The sequence below is a fragment of the Equus quagga genome, chromosome 10, assembly GCF_021613505.1.
Source record: "Equus quagga isolate Etosha38 chromosome 10, UCLA_HA_Equagga_1.0, whole genome shotgun sequence".
In the NCBI taxonomy this organism is placed as follows: Eukaryota; Metazoa; Chordata; class Mammalia; order Perissodactyla; family Equidae; genus Equus; species Equus quagga.
Window position 1 is genome coordinate 78,518,061 of NC_060276.1, and position 18,393 is coordinate 78,536,453.

Here is an 18,393-nt window from a genome sequence, read left to right on the forward strand (position 1 = left end):
AGAAAATCATATGATCATATAAATTGATACAGAAAAGCCTTTTAAAAAATCCAACATCCAGTCATAATAAAAAAAAAAACTCTCAGTAAGTTAAGAAGGTGAGGAGAGTTAACTCAAATTCATTAAGACCATCTACAAGACCTGACAGCTAACAGCATACTTAATGCTAACACACTCAATGTTTTTTCACTCAGCTTAGGAAAAAGCCAAGCATGTCCACTTCCCCGACTCTTATTTAACATGGTACTGGAAGTTATATCCACCTAAGGCAAAAAAAGAAACAAAGGACATACAGATTTAAAAGGAAGACATAAAACTGTCTATATGAAGATGACATGATTGTCTAAGTAGAAAACCCCAAAGAATCTACCATAAAAGGGTTTTAGAACTAAAACAAGTTTAGCAATTTACAGGTTAAAAGATCAACATACAAAAATCAATTGCATTTCTATATTCTAAAAATGAACATGCATAAACTGAAATTAAAACAGTCATTTTTAATCACTCAGAAGAAAATGTAATACGTATACATTTAGCAAAATATATACAGCATCTGTATGCTGAAAAATACCAAATGCTAATGAAATAACTCAAAGAATACCTAAATAAATGGAGAGACATACAGTGTTCATTGATTGCAAGACTCAGCATAGTAAAGATGTCAATTCTCTTCACATTTGTCCATGGGGTTAATTGCATTCCTATCAAAATCACAGCAAGATTTTTTGTAGACATAAGACAAGCTTATTCTAACATTTGTATAGAATGACACAGGCCCTAAAATAGCAAATATATATATATATCGACAAAGAAGAATAAAGTGGGAGGATCCACCTATCGAACATTAAGACTTACTATAGAATACCAACATCATGTTGGTGTAAGTCATTCCTCTGTTCTTTTTCCCTGTTTCTAACAACTAATTAGACATCCAAAACCAAACCAAAGTGCCTCTGTGCATTACACCAAAAGACCCAGGAAGTTTCTAGTCCACCTGTGTGTCTGAAAATAAACAAGTAAGACCTTAGTGGGGGCTGCAGATCCAAGGGAGTTAGTTAATCTGCCCCATTCCACTCACAACAATGGAGAAAGAAATCACCTGGAGACTGCAAAACTGGGCAGATATCCACAGGTTAGAAAGAATTTGTGGAAGTCCGGCCTGCCTGAGGGCAGATGCCAGCATGCCATTGGAGTGGAATAGATAGGAATGTTGATGCAGAGAGGGAGGAACTCACCAAGGTGGCCCACTTCCCCAGGGTCACACTGCAAGGCTTGGGATTTTGGTAGCAGCAGCAGCAACCCCTCCCATGGAGGAGATGGAAAGGGAAAAGTGGTGAGTGACTGTCCAACTACTCCAGTTGTGTAGATTGCAGCTGGAGAAAGCCATTTCTCTCCAGCAGCACCCAGATTTCTGAGGAAAGGCTCCATGACTGGGTGGAAGGAGGAAAAAGGGAAGACGCAGATGAAAATATCAAAGGGCATGAAAGGAATGCATTTCCTGCTGTCTGCTTTAGGACTTCACAGGAAGTCCAACCACAAACTCTGGGAGTACTCACCTCTAGGAACACCCTGCTGGCCCATGGTCACCCTCAAAGCTCTAAGTGCTGAACCTACTCAGCTCTTCACTCTGCTGCCACTCCCTACTGCATCCACCAAAGTGAGCTCCCATGGATAGGGAACTTACTCAGAAAATAGGCCTAAAGTCTGTGAGCAAGGGAGAAAACACAAACCTGAGCTATAGCGCCACCTTCTGGAATAAAAAAGTAAAGCTTCAAATAGTCAGTCTGGTGAATTGTACCAAAGAGGATGTAAAATCTTTGAGGTTTTTTTCACATAAATATTTATTTATTTATTTATTTATTGGCATTAATTTTATTTACTTTTTTAATTACAGTAACATTGGATTATAACATTACATAGCTTTCGGATGTACATCATAATATATTTTGAATTCTGTGTAGATTACATCATGGTCACCACCTAGAAAGTAATTATAATCCATCCCTTCACATGTGAGCCTAATCACACCTTTTGCCCTCCACCCCCTTCCCCCATGGTAACCACCAAACCATTCTCTGTTGCTATGTGTTTGTTTGTCGTTGTTTTTATATTCTACTTATGAGTGAGATCATATGGTATTTGACTTTCTCCCTCTGACTAATTTCACTCAGCATAATACCCTCAAGGCCCATCCATGTTGTCACAAATGGCTGGATTTCATCATTTCTTATGGCTGAGTAGTATTCCATCATGTGAAAATACCACAGCTTGCTTATCCATTCGTCCCTTGATGGGCACCTAGGTTGCTTCCAAGTCTTGGCTATTGTGTATAATGCTGCAATGAACATAGGGGTGCAGGTATCTTTATGCCTTTGCATTATCAAGTTCTTTGGATAAATACCAAGCAGTGGGATAGCTAGATCATATGGTAGATCAATTCTTAATTTTCTGAGGATACTCCATACTGCTTCCATAGTGGCTGCACCAGTTTGCACTCCCACCAGCAGTGAACAAGGGTTCCCTTCTCTCCACATCCTCTCCAACATTTGTTTTTCCTGTCTTGTTAATTATAACCATTCTGACAGGTGATACCTCATTGTAGTTTTGATTTGCATTTCCCTGATAGCTAATGATGTTGAGCATCTTTTCATATGCCAGTTGGACATCTGTATATCTTCTTTGGAGAAATCTCTGTTCAGATCTTTTGCCCATTGTTTAATTGGGTTGTTGCGGTATGTTTTGTTGAGCTGTATGAGTTCTTTGTATATTTTGGATATTAACCCCTTACCTGATATACCGTTTGCAAATATCTTCTCGAGTTGTTAGGTCGACTTTCTGTTTTGTTGATGGTTCCTTTGCTGTGCAGAAGCTTTTCAGTTTGGTGTAGTCCCATTTGTTCATTTTTTCTTTTGTTTCCCTTGCCTGGTCAGACATGGTAGTTGAAAATATTCTGCTAAGACTGATGTCAACCAGCGTGCTGCTTATGTTTTCTTTTAGAAGTTCCATGATTTCTGGTTTTACATTCAAGTCTTTAATCTATTTTGAGCTGATTTTTGTGTATAGTGTAAGGGAATGGTCTACTTTCATTCTTTTGCATGTGGCTGTCCAGTTTTCCTAACACCATTTATTGAAGACACTCTCCTTTCTCCATTGTATGCTCTTGGCTCCCTTGTCGAATATTAGCTGTCCATAAATGTGTAGGTTTATTTCTTGGCTTCTGTTCCATTGATCTGTGTGTCTGTTCTTGTGCCAGTACGGTGCTGTTTTGGTTACTATGGCTTTCTACTCTATTTTGAAATCAGGGAGTGTGATCCCTCCAGCTTTGTTCTTTTTTCTCAGGAATCCTTTGGCTATTTGGTGTCTTTTGTTGTTCCATATAAATTTTAGGAGTCTTTGTTATATTTCTGTGAAAAATGTTGTTGGAACTTTGATAGGGATTGTGTTGAATCTATAGATTGCTTTAGGAAGTATGGACATTTTAACGATGTTAATTCTTGCAATCCAAGAGCATGGAATATCTTTCCATTTCTTTGTGTCTTCTGTGGTTTCTTTCAACAGTGTTTTATAGTTTTCAGTGTATAGATCTTTCACCTCTTTAGGTTAAGTTTATTCCTAAGTATTTTATTGTTTTTGTTGCAATTGTAAATGGGATTCTTAATTTCTCTTTCTGCTACTTCGTTGTTAGTGTATAGAAATGCAACCTATTTTTGTACGTTGATTTTGTATCCTGTGACTTGACTGTTTTCCTTTATTGTTTCTAAAAGGTTTTAAGTGGATTCTTTAGTGTTTTCTAGATATAAAATAATGTCGTCGGCAAACAGTGACAGTTTCACCTCTTTTTTTCCAATGTGGATCGCTTTTATTTCTTTTTCTTGCCTGATTGCTCTGACTAAGACTTCCAATACCATGTTAAATAAGAGTGGTGACAGTGGACATCCTTGTCTGGTTCCTGTTCTATGAGGGATAGCTTTCAGTTTTTCTCCATTGAGAATGATATTTGCTGTGGGTTTGTCATATTTGGCCTTTCTAATGTTGAGTACTTTCCTTCTATACCCATTTTATTTAGAGATTTTATCATAAATAGATGCTGTATCTTGTCAAATGCTTTCTCTGCATCTATTGAGATGATCATGTGATTTTTATTCTTCATTTTGTTAATGTGGTGTATCACATTGATAGATTTGTGGATGTTGAACCATCCCTGAATCCCTGGAATGAAACCCACTTGATCATGGTGTATAATCTTTTTAATGTATTGTTGTATTTGATTTGCTAGTATTTTGTTGAGGATTTTTGCATTAATGTTCATCAGTGATATTGGCCTGTAATTTTCTTTTTTTGTGCTGTCCTTGTCTGGTTTCAGTATCAGGATAATGTTGGCTTCATTGAATGAGTTAGGAAGCCTCCCCTCCTCTTCAATTATTGGAAGAGGTTGGGAAGGATAAGTATTAAGTCTTCTTTGAATGTTTGCTAGAATTCACCAGGGAAACCATCTTGTCCTGGACTTTTATTTTTGGGAGGTTTTTGATTGCTGTTTTGTTCTCCTTACTGGTGATCGGTCTGTTCAAATTTTCTACTTCTTCTTGGTCCAGTTTTGGAAGGTTGTATGTTTCTAAGAATTTATCCATTTCTTCTAAATTATCCAATTTGTTCGCATATAGGTTTTCATTGTACTCTCTTATTATCTTTTGTATTTCTGAGGTGTCCGTTGTAATTTCTCCTCTTTCATTTCTGATATTATTTATTTGAGCCCTCTCTCTTTTTTTCTTGATGAGTCTAGCTAAGGGTTTGTCACTTTTTTTAACCTTTTCAAAGAACCAACTCTTGGTTTCATTAATTGTTTCTATTTTTTTAGTCTCTATTTCATTTATTTCTGTTCTGATTTTTATTATTTCCTTCCTTCTGCTGATTTTGGGTTCTGTTGTTCTTTTTCCAGTACCTTTAGATGTGGTTTTAGATTGTCTATTTGGGATTTTTCTTCTTTGTTGAGGTAGGCCTGAATTGCTGTAAACTTCCCTTGGAGAACTGCTTTTGCTGTATCCCACCGATTTTGGCAAGGGCATAAAATCTTAATTAGGCAGATTATGTGAAATGTGAAAGAAGACATTAGACAAAATGGATCTAAGAGACATATAGAAAACACTCTATCTAAGAGTAGCAGAATATACATTCTCCAAGATAGAGCATATGATAGGACACAAAACAAGTTTTGCAAATTTAAGAAGATTGAGATAATACCAACTATCTTTTCTTACCTCAATGGTATAAAGCTAGACATTAATACCAAGAGGAAAGCTGAAAAACCTACAAATGCACAGAAACTAAACACACTTCTGAACAACCAATGAGCCAAAGCAGAAATCAGAAGTGAAATGAATATCTCAAAACAAATGAAAATGGAAACACAACATTTCAAATTCTGTAGTATGCTGCAAAAGTATTTCTGAAAGAAAGTTTTTGGTGATAAATTCATATAATAAGAAATTAGAAGGATCTCAAATAAAGAAGTAACTTTACACCTCAAATAATTAGAAAAATAACAAATTAAGCCCAAAGGTAGCAGAAGGAAGGAAATAATAAAGATGAGTGTGGAAATAAGTGAAATAGTGACCAGAAAAACAATACGATCAACAAAACTAAGAAGTGGTTTCCAGGGGCTGGCCACCTGGCTGAGCGGTTAAGTTCGCGCGCTCCGCTGCAGGCGGCCCAGTGTTTCGTTGGTTCGAATCCTGGGCGCGGACATGACACTGTTCATCAAACCATGCTGAGGCAGCGTCCCACATGCCACAACTAGAAGGACCCACATCGAAGAATATACAACTATGTACCGGGGGGCTTTGGGGAGAAAAAGGAAAAAATAAAATCTTAAAAAAAAAAAAAAAGAAGTGGTTTCCAAAAAAAATAAAATTGACAAACCTTTAGCTAGACTAAGAAATAAAGAGAGAAGACTCAAATAAATAAAATTAGAAGTGAAAGAGAATAAATTCCTAGAAACCCACAACCTAACACTGAATCAGGAAGAAATAGCCAATCTGAACAGACTAATAACAACTAAACAAATTGAATCAGTAATCACAAACCTCCCAACACATAAAATACCTGGACCAGATCATTTCACTGACAAACCCTTCCAAACATTTAAAGAAGAATTAAAACCAATCTTTCTCAAACTTCAAAAAACTTAAGAGGAAGAAACACTTCCAAAATCATTCTATGAGGCCAGCATTACCCTGATACCAAAACCAGATAAAGACACTACAAAAAATTAGACTTTAGACCAATATCCCTGGTGAACACAGGTGCAAAAATTCTCAACAAAATATTTCTAAGCCAAATGCAAGAAAACATTGAAAGGATCATACAGCATGACCAAGTGGGATTTTCTCTGGGATGCAAGAATGCTTCAGTATACACATATCAATGATTGTAATGCATCACATTACCGTAAAGAAAGATAAAAATTGCCTGATCATTGCTATAGATCCAAAAAAAGCACTTGATAAAATACAACATCCTTTCATGATAAAAACTCTCAACAGGTTGGGAACAGAAGGAAGATACCTCATCAAAATAAAGGCCATATACGACAAGCCCACAGCTAACATTATACTTAACAGGGAAAAATAGCAAGTTTTTTCCTGTAAGATCAGGAAGAAAGCAAGGATGCCCACTCTCACCACTATTATTTAATATAGTATTGGAAGTCCTAGCTAGAGAAATTAGTCAACACAAAAGGATAAAAAGACATCCATATTGAGAAGGAAGAAATAAAATGTCACTGTTTACAGATGATATGATTTTGTATATAGAAAATCACAAAGACTCAACCAAAAAACTTGAAACTAATCAACAAATTCAGTAAAGTTGCAGGATATAAAATCAGCATACAGAAATCAGTTGCATTTCTGTATATTAATACTAAAACACCTGAAAAAGAAATGAAACTATCCCATTCACAAAAGCATCAAGAACAATATAATACCTAGGAATGAATTTAACCAAGGAAGTGAAAAATCTTTACGAAAAAACCTACAAGGACTTGTTGAAAGAAATCAAAGATAGAAACAAATGGAAAGGAGGGTGTCAAGATGCAGCATAGGCTGACTCTGAACTCACCTCCTCCCATGAACACAACCATGTTACAACTATTTTTGGAAAAATTACCCCTGGGAGAGAACTGAAAACTGGATTTTAAAAAACCTCCACAACAAGGGACAGCCCTAACTGAGGCTGAAGAGGCAGAAATTCCTGTCTGGAGAGAAAATGTTTACCTTCACAAGCCATCGAGCTTCGCAGCCAGCCAGCCAGGAGCAATTGTAAGGTATACAGCCTTCCCTGGAGGAGTAGGGTACATCAGCAGGGGAGTGTTGCTGCTATAAGCATACTTTGGACTCAGCATAACTGAGATGAATGTCATGATATCTGCCTTTTCTGGCTATTAACTACAAAGGGGAATACCTGAGAAAAACTATCACACATAAGCAGAAAAAAGCCAGTTCTTAAAGGGCTCATGCACAAATTCACCCATTTTAGAAAGCAAACTAAAATCACCACAAAGAAAGGTTCACAATCCTTTGGTGAAAAGACACTCACTTGACAGGCTCAGGGTGCATCTCAGTGAGAAGTGAGACCTCTCCAGGGACTGAGACATTGGTGGCAGTCATTACTGTGACATAGTACACACATTCTGACACAGACACTCACAGAGCCATTGGAGTTCTTCCCCTGGAGTGCTAGCCCAGGGTCTGCCCCACCCACTAGAGCACCAACTTGATTCACGTCAGCCAGAGCACACAGCTTCCCCTAGGGACTGACTCCACTCAACAGCAAGCCCTTGGGAAACTTTTCGGCCTGCATAGACTGGGAGCCTGGATCCTCTGCAGGCAGATGAATGGGTCTGCCTCTGTGGGGCAGGGCATGCATGAGGAGTGGGTAGAGAGTGTGGGGTGTTGGAGTGTATGGGGGCCTCTGCAGTGGGGTAACTGGGTCTACTCCAGGGTGTCAGGTCAGGAAGTGTGCGCAGGCCAGGACTGTGTTGATGGTGGGTGTGGACCTTTGGGCCATGGGGCTTATCAGTGGCAGAAGACCTGCGCTTCTCAAATAGTCACATAGGGGATCAGCCCCGCCTTCCAATGCCTAAAATAATTGGGTACTCCCATGCATTGTGCCAGCCCCACACAGCTGCAATCCTGAGAGACCTGACAACAGCCTTGCAGGGCAGAGGCCTACAGCAATTATAAGCCCCTGAGCCTCACAACCAGGCATGCTGGGGGCCTCCTCACTTAACAGAAAAACTGCAACAGGAATGTGCTATTGAACCTTTCAGCCAAGTGTACTGGGGCTCCACAAACCTTATTAACTGACTGCAGGGTCAGGAGCAGCCACATGAAGCTAAGTACTACAACCAGCTGGTCAGGGGGACAGCATAGACTCCCTGGGAACCTGCAGCAAAAGCAACCCTGCCACAAGAAAAGGACACATGTAGCCCACACAGGGATCACTCCTGGAAGATTTGGAACTGGTTATGAGAGGGAAGCACACTGTTGGGCCCCCAAAGGTGGCTCCTACATAAGGCCACTTCTCCAAGATCAGGAGCTGTAGCTTACCCATCTAATAAATACATATAAGCACAGAGAAAGAGGTAAAGTGAGGAGGCAAAGGAATATGTTCCAACCAAAGGAACAAGACAAAACCCAGAAAAAGAATGAAATGAAACAGCAATAAAGAATCTACCTGACAGAGAGTTCAAGCAAAAACTCATAAGGAGGCTCACTGATCTTGGGAGAAGAACAGATGAACACAGTGAGAACATCAACAAAGAATTGGAAAATATAAAAAAGAACCAATCATAAATGAAGAATACAATACTAGAAATGAAAAATTCACTGGAGTGACTCAATAGCAGAGTAGGTGATACAGATGAACTGATCAGCAAGCTGGACAAAAAAAAAAATCACCCAAGCTGAACAGAAAAAAGACAAATGAATTAAAAAGGACAAGAACAATGTAAGGGAACTCTGGAACAACATCAGGCATGCTAACATTCATATTATAGGTCTTCCAGAAGAGTAGAGAGAGCCCAAGGGGCAGAGAATCTATTTGAAGAAATATAGCTGGAAACTTTCCTATCCTAAGGAAGGAAACAGACATCCAAATACAGGAAGCACAGAGAGCACCAAACAAGATAGACCCAAAAAGGCTCACACCAAGACATATTATAACTAAAATATCCAAAATTAAAGATAAAGAGAGAATCGTAAAAGCTGCAAGAGAAAGGCAACAAGTGACATACAAAGGAAACTTCATAAGTGTATCAGCTGACTTCTCAGCATAAACCTTACTAGGAAGAAGAGTGTGGCATGCTATATAAAATGTGCTGAAAGGAAAAAACTACAGCCAAGAATATTCTCCCTGCAAGGTTATCATTCAGAATGGAAGGAGAGAGAAAGATTTTCCCAGACAAGCAAAAATTAAAGGAGTTTATCACCAAGAAACCAGTTTTTACAAGAAATAAGAAAGGGACTTATTTAAGTGGGAAAGAGAAGATCACAAATAGGAATAAGAAAATTATCCCCCAAAATGGCAGTAAAATCAATGTTAAAGGCAAAAATACTGTATAGGTAGCAGATGTACCACTTATGAAAATAATATGAAAGTCCAAAGACAAATGTACTAAAATTACCTATTGTAATGATAACAGAGTAATAGATACATACACACAAAATAAAAGGTTAGATATGATATCAAACCCATAAAATTTGGCAGGAGAGGAGTAAAAGATTCGAGCTTTTAGAAAGAGGTCAAATTAAAGAGACCATTAACTCTATATCCATTGCTATATATGTAGATTATTACATGTGAACTTCATGGGAAACAGAAACCAGAAACCTATAATAAATATACAGATAATTAAGGGAAAGGAAACCAAATATAATAAAAAGAAAGCCATCAAACTACAAGGGAAGAAAGCAAGAGAAGAAGAAAGGAACAGAGAAGAACTACTAAAACACCCAGAAAAAAGTAACCAAATTACAATAAGTACATATTTATCAATAGCTACTTTAAATGTCACTGAACTAAATACTGCAATCAAAAGGCATAGGGTGTAATTGGATGTAGGCCAATTGGATGTAAAAGCAAGACCCATATATATGCTGCATACAAGGGACACACTTCAGAACTAAAGACACTCACAAACTGAAAGTGAAGCGATGGAAAAAGATACTCCATGCAAATTTTAAAGAAAAGAAAACTGGGGTAGCAATGCTTATATCAGAAAAAATAGACTTCAAAATAAAAACTGTAATAAGAGACAAAGAAGGGCACTACATGATGATAAAGTGAAAAATCCAATAACAAGACATAACAGTTTTAAATATCTATGCACCCAAAATAGGAGAACCTAAATATATAAAGCAATTATTAACAGACATAAAAGGAGAAATAGACAGTAACACAATAATAGTAGGGGACTTTAACACTCCACTTACACCAATGGCTAGATTATCTAAACAGAAGATCAATAAGGAAGCATTGGCCTTAAATGGCATATTAGACCATATGGATTTACTAGATATATATAGAGAGAGCATTCTATCCAAGAACTGCAGAATACACATTCTTTTCAAATTAACATGGAACATTCTCCAGGATAGATCACATATTAGGACACAAAAAAGTCTCAATAAATTTAAGAAGGTTAAAATAATACCAAGCAGCTTTTCTGACCACATAATTATGAAATGAGAAATCAACTGAAGGAAGAAAATCAGAAAAGCCATAAATATTTGGAGATTAAACAAAACGCTACTGAACAACAATTGGGTCAATGAAGAAATCAAAAGAGGGATCAAAAAATATCTGGAGACAAATTCAAATGAAAATAAGACATGACAACATCTATGGGATACAGCAAAAGTGGTTCTTAGAGGGAAGTTTATAGAAATTCAGGCCTACCTCCACAAAGAAGAAAAATCAATAAACAATCTAACAGTGCACCCAAAGAAACTGGAAAAAGAAGAATAAACAAAGCCCAAAATCAGTAGAAGGAAGGAAACAATAAATATCAGAGCAAAAATAAATGAAATGGAGACTAAAGACAACAATAGAAGAAATCAATGAAACCAAGAGCTGGTTCTTTGGAAAGATAAAGAAAATTGACAAACCTTTAGCTAGATTCACCAAGAAAGAAACACAGAAGGCTCCAATAAATAAAATCAGAAATGAAAGAGGTGAAATTATAGCAGACAGTTCAGAAATACAAAAGATTATAAGAGAATAGTACAAAAAGCTACACACTAACAACTGGGATAATCTAGAAGAAATGGATACATTCTTAGAATCATACAACCTTCCAAAACTTAATCAAGAATAAATAGAGAATTTGAATAAACCAATCACCAGTTAGGAGATTGAAACAGTTATCAGAAACCTCTGAAAAAATAAAAGTCCAGGACCTGGTGGCTTCCCTGGTGAGTTCTACCAAACATTCAAAGAAATATTAATACCTATCCTTCTCAACCTCTTCAAAAAAATTGAAGGGGAGGGGAAGCTTCCTAACTCATCCTAGGAAGCCAACATTTCCCTGATACCAAAACCAGACAAAGACAACACAAGAAAAGAAGATTACAGGCCAATATCTCTGATGAACATCGATGCAAAAATCATCAACAAAATAGTAGCAAATCAAATACAACAATACATTGAAAAGATCATAAAACATGATCAAGTGGGATTTATTTCAGGGATTCAAGGATGGTTCAACATCCACAAATCAATCAACGTGATGCACCATATTAACAAACTAGAATAAAAATCACATGATCATCTCAATAGATGCAGAGAAAGCATTTGACAAGATACAGCATCCATTTATGATAAAGACTCAATAAAATGGGTATAGAGGGAAAGTAGCTCAACATAATAAAGGCCATTTATGACAAACTCACAGCTAATCTCATTCTCAATGGAGAAAAGCTAAATCTATCCTTCAAAGAAGAGGAACTAGACAAGGATGCCCACTTTCACCACTGTTATTTAACATAGTATTGGAAGTCTCAGCCAGAGAAATCAGGCAAGAAAAAGAAATTAAAGGTATCCAAATGGGAAAGGAAGAAATGAAAGTGTCACTATTTGCAAATGACATGATTTTATATATAGAAAACCCTAAGGAATCCACCAAAAAAATTTTAAAGAAAATAAATGAATACAGTCAAGTTACAGGATACACAATCAATATACGAAAGTCCGTTGTGTTTCTGTACACTAACAATGAAGTAGCAGAGAGAGAAATTAAGAATACTATCCCATTTACAATTGCAACAAAGAATAAAATTTCTAGGAATAAACTTAACCAAAGAGGTGAAAGATCTGTACACTGAAAACTATAAAACATTGTTGAAAGAAAGTGAAAAAGACGCAACAAAATGGAAAGATTTTCCATGCTCTTGGATTGGAAGAATTAACCTAGTTAAAATGTCCATACTTCCTAAACCAACCTACAGATTCAATGCAATCCCTATCAAAGTTCTGACAATGTTTTTCACAGAAATAGAACAAAGTATCCCCAAATCTACATGGAACAGCAAAAGACCCTGAATCGCCAAAGGAATCCCGAAAAAAGAGAACATAGCTGGAGGTATCACACTCCCTGACTTCAAAATATACTAAAAAGCCATAGTAACCAAAACAGCATGGCACTGGCACAAAAACATAAACACAGATCAATGGTACAGAATCAAGTGCCAAGAAATAAACCCTCACATGTGTAGACAGCTAATTTTCGACAAGATAGCCAAGAACATACAATTGAGAAAGGAACATGTCTTCAATAAATGGTATTGGGACAGCCACATGCAAAAGAATGAAACTAGACCACTATCTTACAACATATACAAAAATTAACTCAAAATGGATTAAAGACTTGAATGTAAGACCTGGAACCATTAAACTTCTAGAAGATAACATAGGCAGTATGCTCTTCGACATTGGTCTTAGCAGCATATTTTCAAGTACCATGTCTGATCAGGCAAGGGAAACAATAGAAAAAATAAACAAGTGGGTCTACATCAAAGTAAAAACCTTCTGCACAGCAAAGGAAACCATCAACAAAATGAAAAGACAACCTAAGAACTGTGAGAATATATTTGCAAACCATATATCTGATAAGGGGTTAATATCTAAAATATATAAAGAACTCATATATCTCAACAACAATAAACTAACAACCCAATTAAAAAATGGGCATAAATTCTGAACAGACATTTCTCCAAAGGTGAAGATACATACAGATGACCAACAAGCACATGAAAAGATCTTCAACATGACTATCAGGGAAATGCAAATCAAAACTATTATGAGATATCACCTCACTCCCGTCAGAATAGCTATAATTAACATGACAGGAAACAAGTTTTGGAGAGCATGTGGAGAGAAGGGAACCCTCATACACTGCTGCTAGGACTGCAAACTAGTGCAGCCACTCTGCAAAACAGTATGGATATTCCTCAAAACATTAAAAATAGATCTACCATATGATCCAGCTATTCCACTGCTGGGTATTTATCCAAAGAACGTTAAAACACAAATGCATAAAGAGATATGCACCCCTATGATCATTGCGGCATTATTCACAATAGCCACGACTTGGAAGCAACCTATGTTCCCATAAAGGGACAAAGGGATAAACAAGATGTGGTATATATACACAATGGAGTACTACTCAGCCATGAGAAATGATGAAATCATTTCATTAAGTACAGCAAAAATAAAAAATTTAACAAAATATAGGTCAACTGAGAAAATTTTTGCAAACCATATATCACATAAGGAGTTAACATCTAAAATATATGAACACATCCAACTCAATAACAACGAAAAAACACAATAATCTGATTAAAAATGGACAGAGGAACTAAATAGACATTTTTCCAAATCAGACATACAAATAGCCATCATGTACATAAAATGATGTGCAACATCACTAATCATAAGGGAAATGCAAATCAAAAGCACAATGAGTTAGCATCTCACATCTGTTAGAATGGCTACTATCAAGAAGACAAGAGATAAGTGTTGGTGAGGATATGGAAGAAAAGGACCCCTTATGCACTGTTGGTGGGAATATAAATTGGTTTGGAAACTATGGAGAACAATTTGGAGGGCCCTCAAAAAATTAAAAATAGATCTACCATATGGTCCAGCAATCCCACTTCTGGGTATATACTCAAAGGAAATGGAAATAGGACATTGAAAAGATATGTGCACTCCCATGTTTATTGCAGCATTATTCACATTACCCTAGATATGGAAACAACCTAAGTACTCATCAACAGATTAATGGATAAAGAATATGTGAGATATATATATAATAAACCCACGAAACAAAATATAGGTTTAGGACACCTGGATAATGTTGTTCTAGGTCAGTGGTTCTCGAACTTGAGCATGCATTAAAATCAATAGGAAAATTATTAAAACGCAGGTTTCTGGATCCCACTCCCAGACATTCTGATTCAGTAGGTGTTGGGTGGGTCCCAAGATTTTGCATTTTTAGTAGGTTTCCAGGTGATTCTGATACTCCTGGTCTGGAGACCATACTTTGAGAACCACTTTCCTACATAAGTTGCTTAAGTGTCTGCTTGCTTGCTTTGCTTACTTCTTGTGAAAACAGGAATTATATTGTAATTTGGCTTAGAGTTAATGCACTGGGTGCTCTTATTTTCCTGTAGCATCAGAGTCATGTGATTTTTCCATTTATCTCCCGGTATCTATTAGCCAGAGATGGTGCTTGAAAATTTGCTTCATCACAACAGTGGTGGAGAGATCATGTAGCTTAGTTCCATGCCTAAAGGGATTAATGATTCCATGTTACATCCGAGGCAACTGTGATGCAGAGAAGTTAACCAAATGTATACACATTTAGTCAATATATAATTTATTAAGTCTCTATTATTTGCTAGGTAGAGATTAAACAATAAACAAGACAAACAACATCTGCTGTCATGATCTTTACTGACTTTCAGACAAGTGAATAGAAAATGACCAAGCAGCATGATAGGTGAGTCTTCTGATGGAAGGATATATGGCTGAAAATTACCTATCTAACCTAACTTGGGTAAGGGAGGACAAATGACCAAGCTAACTTTTGAAGGATTCAATCATTTCAAACCCAAATAAGTCTCCTGATTCCTGGTGAAGTACTTCTTTCCACCAGACCAGACTATATGATGTTGATAACAATGAGCAATACTTATACAGCACTTCCTATATGCCAAGCCCTGCTTTCTAAGTGTAACCCACCAAATTGGTAGGTACTACTATTATCCCCCAGTTTACAAATGAGGAAAACTGAGTCCCAAAGTTTCGATAATTTCCTTAGGATCGTCTACTAACAAGTAGTAGAGCCAGGATTTGAACCTGGGCAGTCTCATTCCAGGGCTACACTCAACAATCATGCCATAACCACTCTCAAGGGAATTTATGATTGAAACTCAGTATGGAAATGCCACAATGTAGCCTCATGCTATTGTTTTGACTTCACATACATGCTCACCAATTATATCCATTAGGACAGAATCCTGATGGCTAATGGAATTAGCTTTAGAATAATGACTTTGCTTTCAAAAGAATTCCTGTGATACTGTTTAAATAGACTGCACCATTTAAAATGTAATGTTTAAACAGGGAGTGTATATAAAATAGGGATCTAATGATAAATATTTCAGAATGATGACCTCCACAGTTCAAGGGCTACTCCTCAGTTTTGAACCCTCAGAACTTTGATTTTGACAATGCATTAGGCTCTGAGAAACCAACTTATCACAAACGAAGATCATCATGTCATTCCTGCCTTTACACAGACCTGCTGCTCCTGGATTCCCTGTCTTAATAAATGGCAGCACCAACTACCCAGTCACCTCAGCCATAAACAAACCTGGGAGTAAATGTCAACTCCTCTTCTCCCTTATACCCGACATTCAATGAGTTACCAAGTCCTTTTGATGCTACCACTTTAATACCAATTCTGCATCATTTCTAATCTGAATTTAGCTATATTTAGTACCTTAGCTCCAGCCAACATTCCACAATGAATCCTCAGTCATAATGATAACTGCCATTTATTGAGTTCCTACTATGGACTGGACACTGAGCTAACAGCATTATATGAATTATCTAATTTATTATCTCATTTAGTCCTCACAAAAGTCTTAGGAGTTGATTACTATAGTTATGCCATTTTTTAGATTAAGAAACTGGCTCAGAGAGGTTATTTGTCAAAAATCACATCACTAATAAGTGGCAGATTTATGACTCAAAACTAATCTGACTTCAGTGTCCATGTTCATAACTATTGTGTCACACTGCTTCCTAATATCCTAAAATACAGAATTCTTTTCCTGTTACTCACTCAATTAAAAATCTTAACTTGTTCCTCATTGCCTTTAGAACAAAATCCAAACTCCTTAAATTTACATATGGTGTTTGTCATTAATTTACTTTTCAACTCATATTTCCTTTTCTATTTGTCTCCCAGCTTCTGTGAACCCTATAATGTAGTTATACCTAATGTCTTGCTATTCTTCAAACATGATAGACACTTTTAGGCCTTTTTGCTTTTGCTTATGCTGTTTTCTCTTCCTCTGGTTCCCTTCATCTTTTGTTCATTTGGAAAATTCCTGTTCATATGCCAAGATTTAGCTAAAATGCTACCTCCTCTGTGATGCCTATTATGATTTCCCATACATAAAGTTCTACCTCCTTCTACCACAGGACTTTATACAGATCCATATCATAGTACTTCTCATGTTATATTGTAATTATTTGCAATTAGTTCTGCCCCTTAAACACAGATAGAAATGTGAACTTGCATGCTCATATATGTCTCTCAACATCCTGAAGCCAGAGGCCATGTGTAATTTATATCTGTATCCTCATAACCTAGCAATGTTACTGACAGATTTAACTGTTCGACAAATGTTAAATAAATGAATAGTACAAAATGAGTGCTTAATGAAGGTTTTACTTCCCATTAAGAATTCTGGAGGTTTGCATGGCCAGCTCATACACAGAGCAAATAGCATGGTCCTAGTGACCAAATGTATACAGCTGCCAGACTTCAACACATTTACAAACTCCAGTGCCTCTTCTATGTACACTGTGCACAGCAACATCTTTATGCTTTCAAGTGTCACTGTGACGACTCCCTTCTTCACTTGGGCAGATTTTTATTATTGCCCCTCACCATGCTCCAACACCTACCCCAGCTATACTGTGTGGACACACAGTATCTGCAGGCTATGCCCCTCTCCTGAAGCCAATAAACTTGGCAGTAGACAGGACATGGTTGGGTTATGCTTGAATGCAGTTGAGCTGCATTATGCCCTGCCTTCCGTCTCTTACCCTAAGCTCCACCACTGCTCTTCGGTTATCTCCTGGGCTTCCCCACCCTTCTCTAGGGCTCTAGTGCCTGAAGAGGAGTTCCACCATGATTTCCATACAGCTCTCTGGCTGCTGTCTGGTTATGTTCCTGTCAGGCCCCATGGGGTTGATTCTTGTCCTTGTATCATCCTTTGATTGAACTCCTGGCACAATCCTAAGTCCTAACATGCTGTTTAACCAGTCTCTCTGTTTGCCCTCCCATGACCTCTGGCATCTCCTTGTTTGGATCTCTCTTGATTCTCCTTGGATTGTTTCTAGCGTGTCCTGGTTTAGGCTTGGCCTCAGAACTGCAGGCCTTTTTTTTGAAGAACCTAACAGTTTATTTTATATATTCCAGTGAGTTCAACCTAGTGGCTTCCCCCACACCAAGAATGCTGTGACACCTGCTGGGGACTACTTGTGGAATTCTTAGTATTTTGAAATATTGATGTTGAAAGATTATTTATCTTCCATTACGTTAGTCCTCGCCTGCTGTAGCCCTGCCCCAACCCTGCTTCAGTTCTATATGATGATTACAAATATGCTGTAGGCTTTGCCCTAACAAGCAGTCCTGGAACCAGTAAGGTTCGACCCAACAAGACTTTTAGAAGCTCCCTCCTCATTAGCAGGAGGGATGATTTGGGGCTGGGAATAGTTTATGGCTGTCTTAGATACAGTGCCTGATGAGTAAGTAGGGCCTGAGAGTCTAGGAGAGAATTGAGCTGCAGCCACCCACCTGATGCCCCTTTCCTTAAATATGGGCTAAGAATCAGGAATTGGAGACTTAAGCTCTGCACCCTATCTAATATGTTTAAAAACTGGAATGTGCTTATCTAAGTCCTGCCATCCTTCTCCACCCTGTGACTAGTATTTCTGAATTGGAGGCCAGCCCATCCTGGCCAATGAAATAGGGTTGACTTAAGGGAAATCCCAATGGTTAACAGAGATAGTAATGATGATGGTGATGGTAGTGGT